This window comes from Artemia franciscana, chromosome 1 (genome assembly GCF_032884065.1).
Source record: "Artemia franciscana chromosome 1, ASM3288406v1, whole genome shotgun sequence".
NCBI lineage: Eukaryota > Metazoa > Arthropoda > Branchiopoda > Anostraca > Artemiidae > Artemia > Artemia franciscana.
In genome coordinates this window covers 65,599,150-65,626,427 of record NC_088863.1, presented here as the reverse complement: position 1 = coordinate 65,626,427, position 27,278 = coordinate 65,599,150, and the positions used below count along the sequence as shown (strand labels likewise).

The following is a 27,278-nucleotide window of genomic DNA, read 5'->3' as shown; positions in this document are numbered from 1 at the left end:
ACTTCAGGGGCTGCCTTACTTTAGGATCACACTGGTAGTTACGTAATGCCGGTACAAAGGTGAGAAGTGACGCAATCTTACACGTGGGTGTTACGTAATGGTGGTGCAAACATGAGTGTTACATAATGGTGGAACACACGTGAAGTGTCACGAAATGAAAGTGCAGACGTGTGGTGCTACGTAATGAAAGTGAACACGCGGAATCTGACACTATATTAACCTTGGTTGATATGTAATGACGAGGGACAAGGGCAGACGTGGGTCTAAAGTAATGACAACGAAAACGTGGGAAGTTAAGGATTCACGATACACACATTGGTGCTACATACTTGTTTAAGACACTTTTTCTTCGGGAATATCTTTTTCTTTCAATGTGTTTTTTCTTTCAAGTCGTTTTTTTAGATTTTATTGTGTTCTTTTAATACATTTTTCTAAGGGAGCCTTTATATTCTAATGATTTTCGTCCTTATTAGGATTCGTAAGGACATTTCCATCCAATAGAGTGGAACGTTTACCAGGTAGATTATCAATCCCATTCTAATATAATGATTCAGGAAATGAATTCTACTAAATAGCCTATTCTAGCCACGGAGAAATCCCTGTCCTGATTACTAGAATGATTAAGCTATTGATTACGTCTTTCCTATCGCTGCAATAATTGAGATGCAGAGTGAAAAAACAATCACTTGAGTGTGGTCATATTTGAAGTGGACCTGCCTGCTAAGTGCTTTAGAAGGGTATTATAAACTTAGACAAAGTAATTCTTTAGCAAACAAAGTACGTTTCAGCGATATGGTCCTAGCATTTTGGGGTTTACTTCTTAGAGAATTTCTAGAGATCTTTTCTTAGAGAATGATATAAAATTATTCCTAAATTAGGAAAAATGTTCCTTCTTAGAACACGTTCAGAGATGTTTTCTTAGAGAATTATCTAAGTTTGCTAAAAAACAGAGATTGGGGGAAAAAGACATGTGACTAGATTTTGTTCATTTTATTCTGGTATAATTTTCTCGTAATTCACAGTCTAGGAAACTCGATTGCTAGCGTGTGACTCCGGCTAACATGCTGTATCACAGTTCTGGCATTTTTTAGGCATTTTCCTGCAAAAATATTCGTTTGCACTAAAATCGATCATTTAAACTTAATGAGAAAACTTCCTATAGTGCTTTTTCTCACGACTGCTAGCAATTGAGGCTAGTATGGCACAGTGTACCACTACCAAATGACACCGTCTGGGGGTATATTATCACATAATGGTTTTTCAACTTTCCTCTCAATTTTTTTTTTTTAAATAAAAATGACCATTGTTTTCATTTGAACAGCGGAAAGTTGCCACTTCATGGCTATATTGCAATGTTCCATGGCAGTTCCCAGCCTGTGACACAGTTTGGCTGATACACGGCACACTCTAGCAGGCATTATCACACATGGCATTTTGTGGGTATTTTCCTGCGAAAATGTTTTACACTGGAATATATCGTTTAAACACATAGAAAAAATCTTCATTAGCGTTTCTTCTCATGACTCACAGGAACTGAGGTCAGCTTGGCACAATGTTTGAGCCCCAGTGATGCCCTCGGGGGGCATTTTATAACATCTAAGGGCTTTTCAATTTTTTTCTAAGAAAAATAATTTAAAAACTGAAAATATGACCACTGTTTTTATCTGAACAGCGGTCATCTGCTATTTCATTGTTAGATTATGACGATCCTTGCCAATTCAAAGCTTATAAAACTCAATGGCTGACACACAGCACCCTCTATTATCCCTTTATCATTTCTAAAGCATTTTATACATTTCCTTGATAAATAATTATGCTTGAACTCCTTTGGTTCGTGTTTTTCATAAGCAAACCCCTTCTTGGTTCCCCAAACTTATACTTCACACCACCATGGCATTACACGGCTGCCCCCGTGTAATGTATGTTGAAAGTATTGATTGTGTGGGTATAACGACTACTGTTAAAGATTCATTAGACTTTCCAGGTGACTATAGTCGAAGCGCAGCTACTAGTGTGTTTTGGTGTAAAGATAAAACTCAATCTGTTTAAGATTAAATGGATATAAATGTTAGATTTCAGTGATGCTAATGAAGATTATTCTAACACTTATCAAAGATTTTTACAGTTAAAATATAAACAGAAAAATGTTGTTAATGAAACAATTGTAAGTTACAATGATTTTAAAACATTAGATCCCTTATTTTGTTTTGATTTTTCAAAGAATGAATCTAATTTTTTGTCGAAGTGAATCAACTGCTCATATAGACCTTAAACTTTTATTATATCAAGTAACTGCTAATACATACACCATTTACTGCGTTATATTTTCAGAAGGAAAAGTTATCACGGAAGGAAACGATAGTATATTATATGTCGTATATAAATTATTTTCGATTTGGACATTTATTTAATTTAATAATGAACTAATAATGAGAAAACTTTTCAGCAAAATGAAAATGTAAAATATATATAATCAAACTACTTAAGAAAGAACTTTTAGACATTGGAATGGAATCCCTGATTAATGCAATGAGATGTGTTGCAGCTAAATATGGAAAGACAATCGTTTTCACGACAATCATTTTTCATGGTGAAATGGTTGATCTATTTGCACCTAAGGGGTTTGATTCTAAGGTAGCTGATCTTCAAAAGAAAGTTAAAAAATTCGATAAAGGTATGATTTTGAAGGTCTTAGAAAGGGGAAAGATAATAACAATTACTTAGATATTGATATCGAACTATCCACTAAATATTAAATAATATTAAATTATTGCATTTCATCAGTAGCATAAGAAAGGGAATATAATTAAACTCTTTTTTCACAAATTCATCAAATTCTTTTTTCACAAAACCTTTTTTGATCTTTAAGCTGTGGATAGGAAATTGTAAAATTCTGGAAATTTTCATTTAAAATGGACTGAATTTAATTGAAAATGGGTAAATTGATGGGGTCATCTAGGTGGAGCTTAGAACCAATGTCCACATTGTCAAAAGTGTAAGAATTATACTAAATTTGATTTCCAAGCACCTGTTTTCATTTTGAATTTTCTGTTTTCATTTGTATTTTGATTTTCATTTTGAATGTTTAAAATGCGCAATATTTGATATTAAAATTATCTAAAATGGATTAAAAATGATGTAAGTTGATAGGGTGATCTAGGTGAGACAAAATCAGCAATTACTATACTACTTCTCATAATATAAAGCAAGTGCGCCTAATTGAAAGAAAACTTGGTCCTTAGAAATGAAAGAAACATTTTCAAATAAAATAAAATGATTTGGAAAATTAAAAATATGTTCCGGGAGGGCCGACGTGAAATCTTCAGGTTTGGTATTTTGCTTTAAAGACTATGAAATAGAATTATGATGTTGTAGCAATCTCATTTTTAAATTCTGATTAGTACGTCCCACATAAGAGCTTCCACAAGTACATAGGATCTTATAAACCCTACTTTGTTGCTCTACGGAAATCCAATCCTTTCCAGAATTTAAAAAGCTAGCCAAACTATTACTACCTCTTAAGGCTACCTTTACGCCATTAGTTTGTAAAATTCTTTAAGTTTTTAAACTTAAATGGTGGAGAACAAAAAATATATATCTTTTCTGTCGTTTCCAGAATATCGTTCTAGAAATTTTTTCCTTCTTTTCGAAAAAGTCTGGTCAATTAACCAAACCGGATAATGGTTACTTATTAAAATCTCTTTTAACAACAATACTTCCTCCTCAATGAATTTTGGAGAGCAAATACTAAAAATGCGGTCAGTTAAGATTTGCCTCCGCTGTTGCATTGAAAAAAATAAGAGCAATAAACTATATGTAATTAGTTTATTAGGTATAAATTTTGTTTATTTTTATTCATGTCTTTTAGTTTTACTGCTGATGATGAACACTGTATATGTGTTCGAAATTTCCTGTTAAATAATTTTATATCTATTCACTGTCAATAAAAGGGTTTCATCCCTATTTTGAACTGTTTTACTTAAACTTTTGTTTTTACAACTAACCGCAATAATGGCTACCATATTCGGATCAGCGCCAGATGGCAATTATTTTCAATAGGTGTTTATTTCTAAACCCATTTTTTAATTGTGGTGACTATGGGCTGTGGTCTCCACCCCTACTGCAGTGCCTCGGGCAGTTGCCCTTGTTATATCTATCCCCTTGAATGATTTTGAATAGACACAATGGGAATTCGTAAACCCTTAGGTGTATGGAAGGGATTAATATATTGAAAGAATTATGTTTCAGTGACCTAGTTTTCTAAAGTTCAGATGAAAGTTAAAGGAGATCTTTAGGCTTTTTGTCTAATTCTTTTTAGTTCCCACGTATATTTTAATTGTATGCCTTTATTATAGGTCCCGGGGAGGGAGGAAGGTATTAGTAGTTTCCTAGTATTGGTTATTTAAACTTTAAATTCTTTTCAATGAGCCCTATCCCTATCTTCTAGGACCCTTAGTGTGATATAATCACCCTTGAGAAATACTTAGGTCATTGAAACTTACTTTTTTTTAATATCCTACCACCCCTTCACAAAGATCTACTTCCCCTCCTTAATAATTTTTCATTAAATTATGAATTAAATAACTTTGGTTAAATAAAGCGTTAAAGTAAACGCCAGAAATACATCTCTTCGATATGAAGGTAGGTCACACTGAAGCATCTTTGCGGACATTAACCACACTTTTTTCACAGGAAGTTCTTGCCAGACAATTTAATCCATGCTGAAAATTCATCTCTGATTTTGGCGACTTAAAAAAGGCACGAGCAAACACAATATCCATTCGAATGAGCTATTACATAACTCTCTATGATGTTTCAATGACTCTCTAGCCCTGCTAGAAAAAAGAAAAGAAAAAAAAACACACAAAAAAAACCGAGAGACAGATCAGTGCTACCCATGCATAAAAGTGATCTTCCTTGTTGTTGATAGTATGGGTAGTGTAATGGCCCTTTAAAAAGTGTCCAACCATGCTGATTCCAATGATGGACATTTATTTTTGATCTGAAGCCATTTTCGAGGGATTTCAGACTTTTTTTCGAAATCACCATAGCTTTTTTTCGCAATAAACTTTTATTTTTAAAATAAACTAAATTAATGGCTACCATTTTTGAATCAGTGCCAGATGGCAATTTTTTCTGATAGGTATTTTTTTCTAAACGTATTTTTTTAATTGTGGTGACTATGGGCTGTGGTCCCCATCTCCTACTGCAGTGCCTCAGGCAGTTACTCATGCTTTACCCAGGTTTTGAATACATACAATAGGAATTCATAGACCTTTGGGCGTAGGGAAGGGATTAAGATACCGAAAGGATTTTGTTTCAGTGACCTAGTTTTCTAAGCTTCAGATGAAAGCTAAACGAGCTCTTGAGACTTCGTTTCTAATTGTTTTTAGTTCCCACGTACATTTTAATTGTATTCCGTTATTATAGGTCCTGGGGAAGTGGAAGGTTTAGTAGTTTTCAAGCATTGGTTACTTGAACTTTAAATTGTTTTCAATGAGCCCTCTCCTTAACTTCTAGGACCCTTTGGTGTGATATAATTACCCCCTGAGAAATATTTAGCTTTTTTCGAAGGGTTTCAGATTTCTAATCGAAATCACCAGAAATTTTTTTTCGCAATAAACTGTTATTTTAAAACGAACCGAAATAATGGCTACCATTTTTAAATCAGTGCCATGTGGCATTTTTTTTCAATAGGTGTATTTTTTCTAAACGCATTTTTTTTAAATTGTGGTGACTATGGGCTGTGGTCCCCACCCCTACTACAGTGCCTCGGGAAGTTACCCTTGTCGTACCCATCCCCTTGAATGTTTTTGAACAGATAAAATAGAAATTTATAAGCCTTCGGGAACCTTTAGATTTCTTGTGCAGCTACCGCTGTAACCATAATTGCATTATAGGGGATATCAATACATACAGAGCCATTACTGGGGTTGATGATACCCGGAGGAACGTAACGCCCCCTCCATACTTAAATATAATCAAAAAGATGGATCAAAGTTAAAACTGTGATCCAATGTTAAAACGAGTTGAAAAAAAGTAAATACCGCCCCCGCCCCTGCTGCGGTGTCTGGGGCAGTTATCCTGGCTGGACCCATCCCTTTCAAATGGTTTTGAATATATACAACAGGAACCCATAAGCCTTTAGAAACCTGTGTTCGCCCTCCCGAAAAATACTCTTTTCGATAATAACCTCAAACGCGGCTGGCTGGTTTCCAATCACTTTACAACTTCTAAAGAAGGACTATGACTCTCAATTTCTGGTCTAGAGAGAACTTTCCAAAGTTTCTGTGACGATGGAGGGAAGATTTGGATAAGGAAGGGCCAGTCTCCTTCAAAAGAGAATAAATTCGGCTCATTTGATGTTTAATGTTACTATTTACTTCCATAATCGCAGGCAGACCAGAGCTATTCCCAGATATCATAAGGATTAATTATAAAATTTACATTTTTGATGTGATTTTAAAGAGTTTTTTTTTTATCACACTTCCAACCGATAAATACCCTCCCCTCATGAAAAAAATCTTGACTTCGGCCCTTGCAAGCAATATATTAAGTTTTACTCCACCCTCCCCTCATATTTCTCTTAGAACTAATTATGTATTTATCTAAAGCTTCAATGGGAGTTGGGTTGTTTTGGCATGCACCGTTTAAGGCATTTCCCTCCCTTTCTAACTACAAAGCGATCAGAAAACTTCATTTTAGAAGTTTAATTGCCTTTTAAAAATTTTTAGTATATCCATTGCTTACAGCTAGTATTTGCTATTAAAAACTTACGGATATTTTTCACAAGTTTTTTTTCTGCCGGGGGACGGAAAATTATTTAGGAGAATTTCCTGAGGGAAGAAATTTACTGGGAATAATTTTCTTTCAACGGGGATCAAGTTGTCTAACAAGATATTTTTGTGGTAAATTGTAGGTAATTTCCACAAGGGTGCTAAAAAGTGACATTTCCTTCTTATTTACAAAAATGTTCCTAATGTTCTAAGCATCACTGAGCCTTCAGATGAAAACTAAATGAGTTTCTGGGACTTGTTGTCTAATTCATCTCACTTATACATTCAGTATACACCTTTATTATTGGCTCTAAGGCGGTGAAGGGGGGGGGGTAGCAGTGATGAATTAACATAAATACTAGAAGCATTTTGTGCAATAACAAGGGAGTTGCCACATTGCAGCATCTTTGTGAACAATAGCCACAATTTTCAAAGGAAAAAATCTTGCCAGAAATTTTTATCCCTGCTGGGAATTCCCCTGAACAATTCCACCATAACATTCTCGCTATATGTAAAATTGTGCATGCAAAGAGGAAGAACGACAAGTAAATGAAATTTTGTAGAAGAATTCAGGGTAAATCAGGGTTTCTCCACTTGAAAAATTCTCCCTGATAATCCTCCCGCAGAAAAATCTCCCTCAAAAAATGTCTCTATGTTCTCCAACAACAGAATCAGCAATGGAAAATAAAAAAAAAATTAAAAAGGCGCTTGAAACTCTACAATGAGGTTTCAGATAAATTAAATTTTAAAAGATGAGTTTTTTCAACTGAAAGAAGCGAGCCCTCATTTAGCCTTCAGATAAAAGTCACGTCAGGTCACAACGGTTCCAAATGGAGAATCACCTTCTGTATTAGCCAAATAAAAATCAGTAGGCTTATAATCAAAGTACCAGTTGTTTTCAGAGCGATGACGTAGAAACTAAATTCTCTTGCAGTTCCAACAGTTGAAGCGGAGAATGATGTTTTTTTTCCCAGAACAATTTATAACCATAACGATACCAGTCTCTTGGAAATAAAGAAAAATATCGTTTAGGGTCCTTTCCATTCATAACTGGATAGGTATTTTCCAACTGATCACATTTTTCACGGTGATAATAGTAAAATAGGAATCCTCTATTATGAAAGTCACAAATCTTTTCAAAACAGCAATAACAGTCTTTAGTTTATACTGCATATTCTCTATGCAAGTGACACGGATCGCATAAACTAAACTCTTCATCATATTCTTCTAAAATTATAAAATTTTCACAGAATTACTAGCTGCCCAGGATATACATGCATAGTTGACATTTAAGGATTATTTTTCAATGTCGACTCTCTCACCGCCGAAATGAAACTGACTTATGATCGATAAAGAGAGTGTTCTTTTTTAAAGAGAGAGAGGAGTAATCGACTGACATCATAATTGAAATTCATCTGAATATGTTTGAACAGGATGTTCTAAATTGTCAATTTATTTATTGCTCTCCTAAAAAATTATTTTGATAGAGTCTTGAATCATCATGAGCCGTCCTGGTCGAGTGGATTGGTGCGCTGGACTCAGGATCCTTCGTCTGAGCGGACGTGGGTTCGAATCCTAGCGTACCCAATTATTGAGTTTCGGACGGGGGTCAGTGGCGTGACCCTGTAAGCTTAGCCAGAGTTGATCCAGCTCTAATGGGTACCTGGAGAAATCTGGGGAAGGTAAACAGTAAGGGTGTGCGAAAGCACAGGATGGTTGCCCCAAGCCCCCCATTGCACTTCTTGGCTGAAGGCCCAAGAAACGGAGATCGGCACCGCCGGTAGGAGATCAGCACCGCCGGTAAAATCTAATACCGTATCCTTTACCTTTTTTACCTTGAATCATCATTGAATTTCTAAGGTAGTGTTCAAAAGCAAATCCAAAATAACATTTTGTTGTGTTTCTATGAGTATGTCAATTAATTGATTAAATGCGTTTGGACCACAACTCATAAGGAATATACATTAATTCAAAGTTGTAAATTCATCTTTCAATAATATCATCAAGTATTCTTTGAGAATATATTTTCTTTTTCACTGATAAATTTTGAAAACACTTATTTGGATTCAGAAATATTTCCAAAATGTCAAGTTTCCACAACATAGCAATCATAGCTGACTGAGGACTAACAGATGAATCCAAAGATTCTTTCTACTTCAGTAATACTCCTAGAGAAAGTAGTGGTATCAAAGAAGAAAACATTTTCGATCTAGGTTACATATCAATTAAACTTATTATCCTCAATATATTCCAATATTGCATTTAAAGCAACTTGAAACTATGTATATGCATTATATTAAAATTTTATGCAAAACATAACAGCTCCTGTAATTTGAATTGGCTTGGTGATATCACATATCTCGCGAACATACCATCCTATTCAAAGCTTGGCAGAAATCCTTTTGTAATTTATAATGGTGCGTTTGGTACTCTTGTCTTTCTAATATTTCTGATGGCAGCTCCACTACCAAGTTCTAATAGTGTAAACAAACCATTCGATTTTGGTAGTATGTGTTGTCAAATAAAAACTTTATGAAACCAATTCAAACTGTTCTCTGTCTAAATTCTTTCTTCTTACATGTATGAAATACATTGAAAGTCCAGCCTTATATTTGGTCTGGTTACTACGAATGAATATTAAGGCCTTATTGTTATATGCAAATTATGTTCTAATAGAAGCATGCAAATTATGTAGTCATCGACTCCGCTACACGGATAATGCTAATAATAATTTTGTAGCCTTTTTTAGTACCAAACGTACCAGTATAAATTACAAAAGGATGTCTACCAAGCTTTGAATAGGATGGTATGTTTACAAGATATGTGATATCGCTTAGCCAATTCAGGTATTAATGGCTACTTATTGATTACCTTGTACTACCTTTTAACATTTGATGAAATTTTTTCTTAGAATTCTCAATAATATTGAATTTTTTCAGTATCATAGTCATAAAAGTGAAAGTTATTAAATACCTTTTGCTTGCAATTGGAGCATATGCGCTCTGTTATTCAACATTATTACACCAAATATCACACACAGAAAAACCATTTGGCTCTGTCTTAAGCTGGGTTTATATAGTTAATGTCAAACCTTATAGTATGAGACAGCACAACCACACAAATATGACACCGTACCTACTATGATTTCAATTCCCCTAAGTTTGTTTTCGTAGCAAACATTTGCTATTAAAACTAATCAAACTAAGCCTTTTAACTATAAAATAGTGCCCTCATATCTTTAGTTTTTAAACACGGGAAGTAAAGAAAGCATTTCTTACCTCCAAAAACAAAATCTTGTTCGACTTTCTTTAGTCCGTTTGAAGGAGAGCTTTCAACTTCTGCCATTTCCCCTTTGTTTATGTGCTACAAATATCTTGCTAGTTTGCTAAACCTTGTATTAGGAAGATAAGGTATCGATAAGTTAGTGTCAAAATGAAGCACAGTGAGCCAAAAAAAGTGGAAAATAAGTTAAGAGTGGCTGACAAAACAAAAATGTTTATGAAACTAGTGATTTTTCTTTTCGCTTATTAGAAGATAATAAACATCAAACCTTGTATTAGATAGATGAGGCACCGATAAGTAAGTGCCAAGATAAGGCACAGTGACCCATGAAAATTGGAAAATGAGTTTAAGAGTGGCTGACAAATAAAAATGTTTCTGAAACTCGTGATTTTTTTGTCGCCTCGTAGAAGATGATAATCATCAAACTTTGTATTAGGAAGATGAAGCAACACCAAGGACGCACCAAGGTGAGACACAGTGAGCCAAGAAGTGTTAAAAAAATTTCAAGTTTATGACTTTTCTTGAAAAGCTTGATATATTACAGTTCAATATAAAAACTTACACTTCAATATAAAAACCCAGTGTGGGAATGTAGTTCCCGTTCATTGACGATTTAATTTTTTCCTTTGTAAGAGTAAAGAAACCTAAATTCAGTCTGTGACAACGGACAATCATATTTTATGAAAATTGCGAATATTGAAGAAACAATAAAGGAGGAGGAAAGTGCTTAAGGGGGAGGAGGATGCCTTCTTAGTGTAGGTAATAAACAGAGATAATCTGGTGGTGGAATCAGAATGACTACGCTGGTCTTTGGAACATTTTGTTTGTATTGAAGATCGGGTTTGATTGGAAAATCCTGGGAAAAATTTGTGGTATTCCCAATCAGTTTTCTGAGGTCCTTCCCCCGACTGATGAGGAGAGAGTTGATCTCTTCAGAATGTAAGATATAATAGTCCATACCCTCAACCCACATTGTTTTGGCTAGTTGGGATAATCTTAATTAGTTGGCATTTCTAAACTGCGATTCCTGTGAGATACTTCCTTCCATTACCAGCCATTAAGTGTTGTCTCTAACCATGTTCCCTTTAGTTTGACCTTCACTTCATCCTGCAACTGTGCATATCCTTTTTACCATGAGCAATTTCAAATTTTCCCCTGGGTAAGTTTTGTCTTGATTAAGATATGAATATGTTTTTTTTAATGGTAGAAGTTAATAGGGTAGTTGAACCAACACCTCATGATGACCGGTAAGGTAAGATAATCTTTTATGTGATTGTGCTACTATAAGTGATTAGCCTGAATCCCTAAGATGATTGTCCCTTTTTGGTTTTTCTGTTTTACTTTTGGGTTGTTGGGTAAATGAATTCCCCTCTGGCTAAGTCCGACAACTTCTTCACTAAATCAGTATGATTATTTTCCGATAAACTCGCGTATTTCTTTCTTACAAATCCCAAATCTGGCTGCGATGGCTATAAGGCTAATGACTCTAATCGTTCTATAGCCACGTTGAATGGTGGAGTATCCCAGGCTAAGAAAATGGTAGCAGTGGTACGTAAATTATTGAGAGATGGAAGATTGGAAGGTTAATGTGAATTTTTTCAGCTGATATTTTTTTTTAATTTGTTTCATTTATTTCATTACCCTGTAAGATTTTGACCAATGAGAAACGGTGTTCTCTATTTAATTTAGGTGAGGTTTTTGCCCCCTGACCCTAATTATCAGATAAATATAGTATTTATAACTTATCATCTCCTGTTAAAATTCATTTTTAGGCCATTGGGCCACATTAAAAGCTAAATATCCTTTTATTTTTTTTTAGATCTCTTTAAATTCAGAATTACTTTTTGTCAAGTGTGGAAACTTTTCGCCTTGTTTAATAGATTAAACGCAATAAGTTTTGACTGTTTGATACTATGGGGCTAAAAAACATGGATACTTTTTGATTTTTTTGGCAAGAGGGTCTTGGGAATGGCAACTGGTGTCTTTGATTGGTAAAACCACCACGGGGTAGACTACTACTAGTATTAACAACTCACTGCATTACCAAGCCGCCTGAGGACAGTATAGCTCCACATTCTCAGCTTTAATCCCAATCTATTCAAAGCCTCCCTTTTATTTAGTTCAGTACTGAACTAACTTTCGTCGAGGCAAGACATCTCTTTTACTTCGTAATATTTTTCTTAACTACGAAATCCTGTTTTGTATCAATTACTGCACTGTTAATTCCGGGGCCCCTCATATTTAGATTTTATGAAGAAAGGGGCCCATGCCTGTAAGTTTCTTTGATATGTCTGTTTGATGATTTGAGGAAAGAAGCGAGCGTACCGTATATTTAGCAATATATTAATTACTGATATAATATAATTATCGATGTCTGTCTCGAAAAAGTATTTCGATAAGTGTATTGACAACTTGAAGCAACTGATTGAAAATATTCGTAGGGAGATTGCAGCGTTTAAAAAAGAAAACACTGGCTTGAAATCTGCACTTGTTGCAATTAAAGACCAGCGTTTAAGAACCGAATTGTACGCTAAACGCAAGAATCCTCTTATCCATGGAATTCCCAACAAGGAAAATGAAAACTTTGAAGAAACTTTTAATGATTCTTCTTCAGAAAATGTCGATACGGAACTACAGGGATATTAAGTTTATGGCTATCTATAGACTTAGAAGTAAGGCTAAACGTCCCATCAGACAAAACTCGCACCCGGCATCGGACCCTATTCTTGTATCGGTTTAGATCTTCAACATAAGGACAATATTATGGCTTGTGTTGGTAATCTAAGAAATACGGGGAAAAACGTCAGTATTGACCTTCCATTCGGATTGGCTAAACGTCAGAAAGAACTTCTGAGTACGGCTTATAATTTAGGAAATGGTGAAGTTGCCTCCGATAAATTGTTTCACACCAAGGTGGTTCAAAAGGAGATTATGGCTAGAATCCAAAAAGACCCCTAGTTCCAAGTGGATCAAGGTTGATAATGCATGCTACGACCCGTTTTCCCCTCGACCAGTACTGATTTTGATTCTGACGCATGATCATTGAGTGCTCGCTTCCACTATATATATTATATATTTAAAAAATATGCTGTTCTTTATTGTTGTTTGTCTTATTGTATTTTTCCCTTTCATTTTTCTTTCTTTTCCCTCAGTATTTACACCTTCCTGTGCTATTTTACTTGTCATTTTTTTTTGTTTCAGAGCAAAATAATCAAAATCGTTTCATAGTCTTTTTACTTGGGAATGTTAAGCAGTTGATGTCACTGGTGTTCACGCGACTAAAGCATGACTCTCGATCACCTGTTTCGCTAAGTAATTATGGTTGAAGTTGATTGTCCGTTGGGGATTAACGCCAACATAAAATTTGGGAGATTAAATGAAAATGAATTTAAGAGAGTTAATTTTAATGAAATTATAAATAATCCGGTTGGTAAGGCCCCCAATATGAGTTTTGATGAAAATTTTGAGAATATTATTGATAGCATGTTTGTAGAGGAGCTGAGATTTTGGGGCTCTGAAACTCGGTAGGGTAATGTTTTTCCGGTTGTGCATTTTAACGTTCAGGGCCTAAATTCTTCGCTCGACGATATTCAATTATTAATTAGGGATTCGTGCCCAGCATTTATCGGTCTCTGTGAAACATTTTGAATGAGAATAATCAGGTACTTTTGGATATTCCCGGTTATATGTCGATTTTTCTTAACCGCAAGATGGGCAAAAAAGGTGGAATCGGATTTAACATCCAAAATAATTTTCAGGCTGTACTAAGACATGATTTATGCATAAATAATGAAAAAGTATTTGAGTCACTTTTTGCTGAAATTCGAATTAACGATAAGGAAAGGGTAATAATTGGCGAAGTATATCGTCCTCCAAGTGGATCTGCGACTGAATTTCTTGAAACATTAGAAGACATTCTTAAGAAAGTTTGTACTGAAAAATATGAAGTTATATTGATGGGTGACTTTAACCTTGACCTTGCGAAATCGTCATCTAGGCAGGCTTCTAATCTCTTGTCTTTACTAATTTCGTACGGATTGGCTCCTTGTATAAACATACTGATTAAGTTGCTCACCAGTGGAGCTGAATATATTGAAAGAAGATCTTGGTACATATAAATGGGACTTTTCTTTACCATAAAATATTAGTTTAGGCAATCAAAATGACATATTCGGCCGGTTTTATGACACTGTTAAGGAAAAATTCACGTCTTATTGTCTAAAAGATCCTTTAAAAATCCTCGATCAAAACGATCCACACCTGTAGCTCCCTGGTTAACATCTGGAGTCCTAAAGTCAATAAAAAGGAAGCAGAACCTTCGGAAAGAGTACAAAAAAAGACCAAAAAAGGCTAAGTTAGAAGCATTTAAGTTGTACCGTAATTTTCTGAAATCAATTGTTCGCGGAAGCTAAAACAGTGTATTTTACAAAGAGTTTGTTGATTGCGGTAAAAATGTAAAAAAGACGTGGGACGTGACTAAGGAAGTAAGTCGGCCGTTCATGAAACCAGAAGGTCTTCCTAAGTCTCTCATTGTAGAGGATCAACTTGCAACAGAAAAAGGCCAAATACGACATCATATGAAAAAATTCTTTGCGGAGATAGGGAAAAAAACTGCTAATAGAGTATCTTATTCCTCTGTGTCACCATCTTGGAAGCAGTTCTGATGTCCCTCGTGCTTGAAATCAATGGTTCTCGGGGAGGTTATGGTGCAGGAAATTGGAAATATTGTTTTGTATTTAAGGAATTCTTCAGCAGGTTTTGACCAAATTTCTGCTAAAGTAATGAAACATATTCTTCCATCGATTATCACCCCAATTTACCATTTCATTAATAGGTCATTTCAACTAGGAGTATTTCCTCAACGTCTTAAAATTGCCCGTGTGATAGCTCTCTTTAAAGAAGGTGACTGTAAGGATCCTAGGAACTACAGGCTGATCTCTCTTTTGTCAGTGTTCTCTACGATATTTGAAAGGGCAATGTTCGAACGTCTGGTGAGATTTCTTGAATCTAAATTTTTTTTTCCATCAGCATCAGTTTGGGTTTCGCGCAAATTATTCTACAGAACATGCTTGTAGTAGACTTCTTTAGTTTATACGACGATCTTTGGATTCTAATCTTATTCCTGCAATCATTTTTCTTGATGTAAAAAAAACTTTTGAAAACCTAACACATAAGATTCTAATCGGTAAACTTTATCATCTTTATGTGCGTGGGGAAGCATTGTCTTGGTTCTCGTCATACCTAACTGACAGATCTATCGCCACGGAATTTACAGACGAAAAATTTCCAATTGAAAACGGAGTACCCCAAGGTTCTATTCTTGGGCCGACCCTCTTCCTAATCTATGTGAAGGATCTCTACCGACTTTTTAACTCCCCAATTAACAATGTTTGCTGTGTATTGTGTCACAAATCTGACTCTCAGAGTATGTTGGTGTTCACATCTGATAGTCGAGAAGAATTAATAGCATTTGCAGATGACACTACTTTAGGTGCTGCAGCTCCGGATAAATAATCCCTTATTCTAAAGCTTCAAGCATAGACTGAGAAAATACTCTTTTGGTTTGACATAAATCAACTAACTTTAAATGGAAAAAAGTCATACCTTCTTATTTTTCTTGTAAGGTGTAAGCTGCCCCACAATTACTAAGCTTCATACACCAAGAGGCTTCATAAGTCGTCCCCCGGATCGATATATGCGATTCTTGGGAATTCGTTTGGATGAAAATTCATCATTTAAGTGGCATGTTCAAATAATAATAAATGAAAAATTTCCCGTGGACTTGGGATCATCCGAAAATTAAAGCGTTTATTTCCTTTCCCTGTCCTTCGTCTTTTATAATTCTCTCTGATTTACCCTTATGTATATTACCAACTGTCTGTGTGGATGTCCACATTTCCGTCCGTAGTTGCTCATATTCAACATCTTCACGAGAAAGTGGCAAGAATTCTCCAGTCGGCTACAGACGCTCCTCTTGACGTCCTCAAGATTAAAGATATTTATGTTTTATCTGTATCTTCGTTGGCATATCAATACTTCCAGGGAGATCTCCCATGTTGTTTTTCGGGACTGCTCAGACTAGTAGAGGAAGTAGATTTGTATATGGTTCGTAACTGGGAGGATGTGATAATTCCAGCTAGTCCCTCTGTTCGTTCAGACTTCAGCCTGGCTGTGACTGTGGGGCGTGCTTGGAACTTGGTTCCAGCTGAGATCCAACAGTCACGAACACTTGGTTCTTTTAAGATACAAATGAAAAGTGCCTTATTAAAGGCTTCTTATTAAATGTTTCTTATGGTTTATTTTTTTTTTTTGGTTGTTGTTTTGTTGGTGTTGCATCCTTGATGACGCAGATAATTTTAATTTGTATTTTATTGTCGGGTGATATGAGGGTCGCTGTTTCGTGGGGACTGCCGGTGAGTTGATTTCTTTTCCTTATATATTTATATTTAGATGTTGGTTAGTATGTTTATGACAAGTTTTATGATTCTTTATTTATTGTATGCCGTTTCCCAAATAACGGGCCATTGAGCCCTTTAGGATATTGTTTTTGTTATTGTTATTTTATGAAAATAAATAGAACTTGAATTTGAATATATCCTCCCAAAAACTTCTCATTTCCCTTAAATCTTCCCTTGTGTAGTCCTCCCACCCCATTCGGGGACAACCTATTTTTCGTTTGGCCCTAGACAGTTGGCCAACAAGGACGACCTTGCACAATATAAACAATCTTAATCCACAGATTTTATCTTAGCAATCACAACAAATCTCTCCTTACAGCCTTAAAAAGAGGGATTGACCCAAATTTTCGCAGAGATTAGTTTTTGAGATACGGTCAATCAGTTGGTCATTGATTTATATAGAAAATATATAAGGAATTTTCTGGAGCGCCGACGCTTTAGGGCAACGCTTGACCGCTGTCATCACTGTAGCTTCCAATATTCTTATCTTGGTTCGCAGACTTATTTTCGTATTATTTAAAACTTTTTTAAACAACTGTTAAAAGCACTTTGGTCCTTCGATATTCTAACTCTAATAGTTTCGCTGCACCCAACGTCTTTACTGATAATAGAAATCAAGTGGACACCATGAAGGTGTCCACTTGATCGATCTTCTCATTACCCAACATCATTTCTCCACCTTCAATTGTTTTCAGTTTAAAATTTTTGGATTCGCAGCGTAATGCCCATATTATTGAGAAACTGTTTCACACAAATTGCCTTCAAAAATGTCTCGATGTTTTGAGCACTTTGAGTTTTATCACCATAACCAAATCACTATAATCATACGAAATCTATGTTCAGTCAAACTTTCTTGGATAATCAGAATTGTGTAACAAAATTTATCAATTTCATGGCCTGTAAAAGACCATTACGAGCTTGGTTAATTATTCTTTATTTTCTGCAGGCCACTTAAGAATCTTTCTGCTTCTAGCCCTGTTTTGTTGCTCTTGATTTTTCATTTTTAGTGAAGTGCTTGTTTGTTCAGATTTAGTAGTTTTTTTTTGTTATTTTTAGTGTCTATTTTGTGCCTCACTTTCATCAGATAAACTTCGTTTTTTAGGTTAATGACCCATTAAAAAACACTAGAGCTCCCAATTGTCAACTGAATGAGCTCTTTTCGAAATTTATTTGATCATTTCTTCCATATGAAGCTTATACGGGGAAAATAAATAAAGAATAACAAACAAATATCACATAGAATACTAACGGCTTCTTACTTCAGGCAACAATAAGGCGTTGTCTCTTATAGTATCAAGTTTATCTAAAATCAATTTATATATATATATATATATATACATAGGATATAATAATGTCTTATTGATTCTTCCTTCTAATCAGTTTTTAGCACTAGGTTTGTTTTTTATTACTTTACCGTCAGGGGATCTTGAAAGGATGTCAAGGGTTCATTCCTCCTTCTCTGGGCATGATTTTGGTAGCCTTAACGGCTTTCTGTCAATTAAACCTGTGTGGAATATTTTTAGACTTTGGGTCATGTCCTCGACGGCCCCACAAACAAAACATGAAGTTTCACCATAATTGCATAATTGCTTGAGACTTCTAAGATAGAACTATCTCATATGTTGAGTTTGGTGGCGTAATCTTTATTAAGATCACCCTGTTTTCGGGGTGTTGTCTCCTTTTATTCAAAGTTGTGCAGTGTTCTTGATGCTTAACTTCTGGTAGTTTACTTACTGTAGTTTACTTAAGATAAGATTATTTGAGGCACCTACTAATATTTGAGTTTATCAGTTTTCTTATTGTAAGTAGGAGCTACTCTTCACCCAGAGTTTGTTATCAAGAATGTTCTGAGAGCCCAGTAACTTTGAAACAAAGTAAAGTCATCAGCGCCATTGAAACCAAAAACAAGGGAAAATTTCCTAGGTGAAAAATTGCTCTCCACACTTTAGCCCGCCATTTGCAACGTTGAAGGGAGACTTGCACTGAAAGAATGTCCTCCGCATATGTACCTGTGTTATCCTAAAGTAAACTTTTTGTAAATCTGAATAGAATTTTTTTTGTGAAGTGACGAATCCTGTGAATTCGTTGGTAATACAGTATACGGAATTCAAATTCATCTGTAACAATACACTGCACGGCTAGGAATTGGATTCCTATGATGAGATTTTAAAAAATGGTTTCCATAATAGTCCAAATAATAATAAAAAATGATGAAGGCTTATAATTTCTCATTTTTCAATTTGCAAAGTACCACGCTTTACACATAAGGGTTTCATTCTAAACAGAAAACTGATTACATTACTTCAACAAAAGCTTAACTCCCTTAAAAATTAAGCAATAAAGGAAAAAATTGCATTAACCGTCATTTTGATTTAAAAATAGGAAATCACTTTTCAGTCATACAAATTATATACGGCTGAATCATTATTTGGTCTCATTGAACCAAATCCAGGAAGCAGTGTAAGAATTTATGTAAAATTTTAGATTTCCAGAAATAGGAAATAGTCATATTCTGAGCTTATTCCTGATTGATATTACAAAAAAAAAAATTCCAAAGGAGATTAATAAACCCAGAGGTTGACTTTTTTAAAGAACAAGTTAAACCAGTTCCTAAAATTCCTGTTTCATTATTATAAAGAAGTACCAAGTCTTAGAGTAAACATACTCAATAGGGAATATGTTTTGTCAATATTGTCATTTACATATTCTGCTCAAACACAGATTCTCTGTGTAACTCACTGGTTACGAGCACTTTCAGCTACGTAAAATACTATTAAAGTAGCATTATCTAAAATATGAAACCATTTTAGCCAAGACAATCCTTGCTCTTGACTGATTTTTTTTATCGTCGTTAGAGTAACAGATCTATCACAGATTTTATTGTTGTTATGACGTTATCAAAGCACATAGATAACCTAATTGCTGCCAAACAGTAATTTTGCTCGTGTATTTGTGAAGTACTTGGACGTTCCTAGTAAATCATTTCCTTCTGCCATCTCCAAGATGATTATTGAGCCCCATGATTATATATTATATCCTGCTGTTGGCAGTTCAAAACGGATCTTCAATGAACCTTTGGCGCAGAACCATTTGTATATATTGTTTCCCAGTTTAGTGCTTGCCAAATTCTTTCATAAACCGTAACAAAAAAAGAAAAAATATATTGGAAAAGAAACTGTATTAGTATAAACGTAGGAAACATTATTGATTAAATTTCAGTAGGTGTATTAAAAACGCATCTTAAGTTCTTTAGTATATAAATACCCCATTGCCTCTTTATGTGACAAATCCCATTTTATGCTATTGCAAAGCTTAGAGAGATCCGAAGTTAAACCTAAATTTAATACCATATTTAAAAAAAATTCTTGTCACCTTCTCTAGTTTATTTGTAAGAGTTTAAAGAATAATTTTTAGGATTTTTCCTAAGTATTATTATAGCCTAGAATAAGTAAAACTGTCAATAAAAAAAAAATCCCTGAATAATTTACAAGCAAATTTGAAATTTAAAACCGGCAAAATTACAGCTTTGCAGTTCATGCAACCTATTTTTGAAAACTGTCTTAAATAGACTGACTCGTTTATGTTTGCTCGTATTCATAGAATTCGGAAGAACTAGCGATTTGCTGAAAACCAAGCTTTTTTGAGTTTTTTTTTTTTTTAGACTATTGAGAGCTTTGTGAATTATTCTTCTATTTCTCTGCGGTTCACTTAATCGAAGATTTTTATTCTTCGATTCCTCTTTTGTTGCGTCGGTATGGTGTTTTCACTAAAGTGGTAGTTTTCCTGAATTTAAAAAAAAAAACATAAAGAAATGTAACAAATCAATTTGTTTGAAACAGTTTTTAAAAATATGCTGAATAAACTGCGAAACATTAACTTTTGTTCGTTTTAGGTTTCAAATTTGCGCTTTCATCAGAAAAGCTTGTTTTTGTTTTAAATTAACCTAGATAAATTCCAAATTTTGGAAAAACTATTTATGTGCTGGACGAAATTCCATTAATAATTTAATAAAATTTTGTACAATACTGCTTTGGATCAAAAGGTATGGGTATTATCTTTGGGGTTCTATAGGGCTGAAAGACCCACCCCGTTCCAAATACAGTAATAGTGAAAGACCTTGAATAAAGACAAATATTAATCAACCACCTCCCTCCCAAATACGTCAGATGATGGCCCCCAGCCACGGATTGTGCTACTGGCTGAAGTCAGTGAATCAGTGAATAATGTAATAATAAGCTAATAACTCGCTAAATGCAATAATACGCTAATTTTTTACTCAAAGTAATTGTGCGCTAGTTGTCCAAATTACAAAAATGGTATCTTCCTGAGTTAAAAGTTGATATTCTTGCTGCGTTGAAACTTTGTACTATTACTGATAAGAAATGACCAAATAATTACCTTCACTTTTTTTAATAATACAGTAATTGTTAAAGTTCAGATGGTGCATGTCTTATCTACCAATTATTCTGCCCCAGCCCTAAACGTAGAAAATCACAAAAAACTAATGCCTGGAAGTACTTGAGGACCTGCAAGGGAATGCCGCTGTCTTGGAATTCCCTTAATATTTGAGAAGACGTTTTGGCGATGGGAATGGATATCCAAAGAGCCTTCAACTCGACGTCGAGAACGACTGAATTCGTTCGACTTCAGTCGAAACTTTTGCCCAATACCTAAGCTATTGGAAACATGCTTTCTTATTCAAAAGATTTAATATGGCTCTAAGAAACTGAAACTTGGTAGAACATTTTTAGATAGCCATTCCGCACACAAATTTTAGCTTTAACACTCCGCTACGGCTGAAAAGCATGTAAAAATCTTTTTTTGTGCAAGTCGAGCAGCGAAAATCCTTAGATCTCCAAAAAAGCTGTCATATTTACCTTGAGGCTCACATATTGCATAAGACAGTAGAGCAGTGGTTCTCAACTGATTTCGGGTCATGCTCAACTTAATTATTTCTATATTCTTGATACCCCCCCCTCCTCCCTTGCGATATTAAAATTTTGTCATTAAAAATTTTAAGCGTTTAAAGGAAGTTTAAAGGCCATTAACTTGTTATCTCTTTGGGGGTTGGTCTCTAGGCTTATTTTGAGCTAGTAAATTCTACTGAATAAAACACCTAAAATACAATGTGTGGTGTCCTTGCAATGCTATCATGTATCAGTTTCAATCTCGAATGCATATAAATAAGACATCATTCATATCAGAATTTTTTTTTTCAAAGTTAAGGCTTCAAAGTCTTGTCAGCCGATGGGTGCACGTCCTGACGAAGACCCATCAAAATATTGTAATGCCCCACCAGCAGGGGCCGCGCCCCACGTTGGAAATCACGGCTATAGAGCTTCCAGCCTTAAAGATGACTCAGAATGAAGTGAAATCAGAAACAATGACAATAATGAAAAGAAAAACAATTAAGGACTGAACTTATTTGTTACTCCCACAACACAAAACTCAAATGAGTTATGATAAATTCTACTTGTAGAATGGTCGGTGAATATTCTTAACATTAAAAAAAAAGATATTCAGTTTTATATGCAGATAGGAAGAAAAAAAACAAAAACTGAGATTAACCAAAAATCATCCATGAAAAGAAGCGAGCGGAAAGTTGAAATATAGAAAAGATAAATTTAAAAATAAAAGAAAAAGATACATGCTACCATAGCATCAGATTTTTTCACAAGACACGTTATTAAAATATTCAGGATTTACAAACAAGAAAAGAGCATTAAAATAACATCAGCAGCCACATTTAACCTAAGAAATGAAGGAGTAGTGTGTAAAAGTAAGACTTATTTTGGATAAGTAGAACTAAGCAGCATGCTGAAACTAATTATTTTTGTGGTAACGTAATTCATTAAAAAAGAAGACTTTCAGCGTTCGATTACTGTAGAGCTAAAATAGCTCAATCAAGTCTTAAGGTTCCATGGTGACCACTAAAACACAATTGTTGTATGTATAAAATGTCTTAAGATTTTTTCTTATCATTTTGTTTTTCCATTCCTCTGATTTTCCTTTATTATTTGAAACCTTTCCAGCTTTAGGCACGCAAAATTCATATCACCAAACTGCTGAGTAAACATATAAAGTCTGAGTGAAATCGATACATCGATTTCTGCGATGACGTTAATGATTAAAAGGGTAATAAAAATGATGTAAATAACAAACCGGTGGTTTTAACATTAATGCAATGTAATATGAAGTTCAATATCCTTTCAAATAATAGGTAATTATATCTAGTTCCCACAATGATGCTTTTAAGGGTAATAATTATTATGTTGTTGGTATATGTGTTGATGATATATTATCTTTAACTTTTTTCTTTTACATTCCAATACAATCATCTCAAGTTACGATTACTCGGCCTCTTGTGGTGTTTTCAGTTTTTTTTATATTTCATATTAAAATTATTTTTTTTTGTTTTGCATAGTTACAAATCTAGAAAGATAGGTGGGAAGGTCAATATAGACTAAATTTTATGGCCAAGTTTCGTGCTAAGCCCCTTTAGGTGTATTTTTTATTATATTTGGGGTTTTCAGTGGCAGCGGAAGAACCATTTTTTAAATTTAATAATTAAATGCGCCATATTCAAATAGTTGAAAAATGTTTATTTCGTTGTCGTAAAAGATTTGTAAAAAAGAAAAGATAAATTTTTTAATTAGGGCTATAAAATTGGAAGCTGAAGCAATGACAGTATTCTGGAGTATTGGCAGTATTCTGTAGTTCTGAGACATTGGTGACAAACACTTAGAAAAAGTGTCAATGGTTATACTGCTGAACATTTTTTTTTTCAACTGGGCTTTCATTGAACAATACATTTTGCCAACAATATGCATCGATCCTACTTTGAGGAGCATGCAGGGTTGTACTTGCAGGGGAGGGATATTCAAAAGGGGTAAAGTGCAAAAACAAATGGGTGATAAAACAAGTGAATGAGCAATTTATAGAAAGTAAAACAAATTTAAAGCTTCAAAACATCCAACTTAAAATACTAGAGCGTTTTGTCAAGCATAGTTGCAAGTTTTTAGTGGCCCCTGACCTTCTCCCTCCTGTTTTGCATTAAGGGTTCATTTGTGCATTGATATGATAAAAGGATATGATGGGCATGGTGAGGCTTTGGCGGTTGTCCGTTTCCCAGCAAAAACAGGTATGCTAGGTAGGTTCCCCTCTTATTAATTTGTGGGTTTCCATGGACACCAATTCCCAAAAATGAAGGGATGTAACGATTTTATTGCTTCTTAATGAAGACATACACACAAAAAAGGATTTTTCGATATCCATGGAATATATTCCAGCGTACCATTCTAATGACACAGTGACATTTTTATTTGGTTTAATCAGTTGCAATAATGGTCAAACTTACGTTATTACTCCATATCAAAACAGTTTGAAATGAAAGTGTTAACCTTGAAGCTACAGAAAGTAACATAAAAGTAAACATAAAAAGTAACAGAAAGTAAATAGTAACAGAAAGTAACAGAAAGTAAACATAAACTTATTTCCAGCCAAAGCTAGCATTATCATAGCTTTGCGTACATTTGTACATTCAACGCTTAAGCGACTCAGTGCCAATGAAAGGGACAAATAGAAGTTGCTCTAACAGGTTAAAGGTCACCATAATTGGTCCTGTGGCTAGTCTTAATCGACGAATAATAGTACCCTATTAAGGGTCCGCCATTTTCGCGAATTAACGTTGATAGGGCAAATATGACTAATAAGGCTCAAATTGAACGCTCTTCTATTTTTCTTACATTGCTAGGTTAAAGCTTTGACCGCAAACACAGTTTATCTTAGATTTGAGATGATTCACGTTTAGATGCATAATCTTTTCCAATTGTCTTGCAAGGTATGGAGAGACAATAAGGAAAAATATATTGAAGGAAAGAATAATAAGGAAAAGAGAAGTAATAACAATATCATTAAAAAGTGGGGGTGACTATGGACTCTTCCACTCATATTATACATGAATTAAGACAAAGCATGATCTATCTCAAAATATACCTGTCTTCAGAATCTTGTTACACAATCAATTGCTAGACTCAACCTAAATTTATATATTGAAATTAAGAACAAAAATTGGCGATTTTAACGGAATTAAATCCATCGCTAGTAGAAATACGAGCCTTTGACGTTTTAATTGCCACCGGTGAGGCATTTGCCTACTAATTTCTTTTTTTGCACTTCGGAGTTAAAGACGAGAGAAAAAGAAGAGGGCAGGTTTACTCCAATGAAAGCTAGAAAAGTGGTACTCTAAAGAAAAATTTTCTAAGAATATTTCAAATAAATTATTTGCATCCATATTCATTCCTTTGAAGGAGCATTGGATTTTTGAAAAAGAAAAAAAAATATACAATTACCATTTTGATACTTCTAATATCAAAACTACATACCACTATTGAAACTTTATTATAAAACTTAAACCGAATAGAAATCATTCCTTATATGAGGGGGACTGCCTCCTTCAATTCCTCACTTTTTGTGCTAAAGTTTTTTTTAGGAATTTAAGAAAGTTTCTTGTTCTATTGATTTCAAAGCAATAAAATTATTAAAAATAGCGAAATTAATTTTATTAATTTAGAATAATTAGATTTATTTCTTTAAAAAAGTTTCTGAATCTAATTAAACGGTCCCTTTGTTTCAAGAGTCATTCCTTCAGAATGTAGGTAAAGAGTCAGACTTTAGCATAAAGAGTCAGGGATTGAGGAGCGGGCATCCACACTCATATATGGACTGCTTTCTATTGGTTTTAAGTTATAGTGCTGCTCCTTACTTTCATTGAAAAAAATTTGGCTTAGTGAATTTCTGACTTTTTTTTCAAATAATGCCTGGAAATCCACCTCTCCCGTCAAGGAAACCTTCCCACTAGTAGAAATTTCTCCGTAGAAAATTCCTGCGCTGCAGCCCCATCACCCCCATGTCCCTGCAAACATTTCTATCCTTTCTGAAATGTCATCAGTTAAGACTTCCTCTTGTCAATTCCCTCTGGAAGATTCTCCTTACATTTTATTAATGATCGTTTTTCAAATCATGCCCCAAATTCCCTTATCCTCGAAATTTTTTCTCGGAAAACCCCGCTCCCTCATTTTAAGTTAGGAAGAATTTCACCCGTGGAGAATCTCCTCTTTATGGAAAAACCCCGTTGGACAATTCCATCCGCATAGAAAATTTCTCTTGGACATGGAAATTGTCTCCACATGTAAACATGAGTTGCGGAAGACAAAGTATGATAAATAAAACTAGTTTGATATATGAATTCTACTAAATTGCCCCCCTCCACCCAGTTAATGTTTTCTTGGATAGTTCCCCAGGAAACTTCCTTCCCAACGGAATACTCACCCCGTGGAAAATTGCCCTCAGTGACAAATATCTGTGTAATTCCTGATAACAAATACTGTATGAAAATAATAGGCAAATTTTATTTGCACGTTCCCAAGGTTGTGGGGGATCATATCATTCCTAGAGGCATAGTCAATGGGCTTTTCGACGATTCTGAACAATATGTCTTTCTCAAAACTTTACTTGGATGTTTTTGAGGAAAAATGAGATGTGGAAGGGGGCTAGTTACCCTTCAATTTTTTTTCTCGCTCATGGCGCACCAGAGCTTTGAATTTTTGCTGGAATCAGCCTTCTCTCAATCTTGTAGGATTATTGGTTTGATACGATCACACCTGGGAAAAAACAACAACAGACAAACAAACAAATAAACCCTTATCCGTGATCTTTTTTCTGTTAAACAATACGAAACTGTTCGTTTTTGCTTGAAACCTCTACAGTAGAACTCTTTGATATTATGAATTTGGTGGTGTGGTTTTTATTACAATCCCTTGACTTTTTGGGTATGTTTCTTTCTTTTTCAAAAATCAGGCAAATTTTTTCAAGCTTTAATATTTGATGGGTAACATTAGACTTAATGAATTTTACACATTTTGAATGAAAATAAAATTTATTTTGCCAAGATCCTATTTCTTAGAGTTGCGGTTACTATTCGGCCAGGCCACTTTTTACTTACAGTTCGTTACCACAAACTCTTTGGTAATTAAACTTGGTAAATATATATTTCAGGAATGTTAAGGTTAACCTAACCATTAACCTCAACTTAACCTTTACCAGTCGATTAGCCCAACTCATTACCATTTTACGAGACATTGGTTTTAGATTGTATTTGGGAAAGTGAAATTTTCGGTTTTTTTCTAATCAATAATATTATGAATCTTTCAAAAGTAGCCTAGTGAAAATAAATTTTCAGTTGATAAAAACAGAACTTTTGATAATTAAACGCATGCGTAATAAATGCATAACGGTACCAATATTTTTTCATGTAAAATGTTCAACTTTCATTCTGAACACAAATTGTAGTATCTTAAGTTTTGATGGTCCAACAGGGGGTGACAAAAATATATTCGTCCCCCTCCCCTGAGATAAAATCAAAGTCTGGCTGTGGAGATAAAAGAAAATAATGGCTAAAATCGTTGGCAAAATTTTACGAGCTGTGATCGTGGACAAAATTTACGATTTTTAGCCCTGTATCTCGGGTTGAACAAACAGCAGTATATCCTCAAACGGGGAGAGGGGCAAGGTAACTAGAAAGAATATAATTTCAATTGGAACTTCATGGATGAGAATAAAAATTAAATCTTCGAACAGATTTAGTGGATGGGAAGAGTGGACAGTTGTGTTGGTAACAAGCAGCAATAGACTGTCACAAAAAATTTGCACCTTTCTATGGCATCAGCTGTTTTTATTAGTTGAATTATTAAATAAATTCTTT

The 27,278-nt window shown here is 34.5% G+C and overlaps 1 protein-coding gene across 3 annotated transcripts in view; it reads right to left on the bottom strand.

The window, feature by feature from the left end:
* LOC136032961 (band 7 protein AGAP004871-like) overlaps positions 1-27,278 on the bottom strand; it is a 113,193-nt gene that overhangs the window by 73,309 nt on the left and 12,606 nt on the right. For 2 of the 3 annotated variants that reach the window (XM_065713470.1, XM_065713451.1), the window contains exon 2: positions 10,055-10,161. The exons of the other annotated variant lie outside the window; for it this stretch is intronic. The gene's annotated coding sequence lies outside the window, so the exon portion shown is untranslated. The remainder of the gene's footprint in view (positions 1-10,054; positions 10,162-27,278) is intronic. 3 annotated transcript variants of the gene reach the window in all.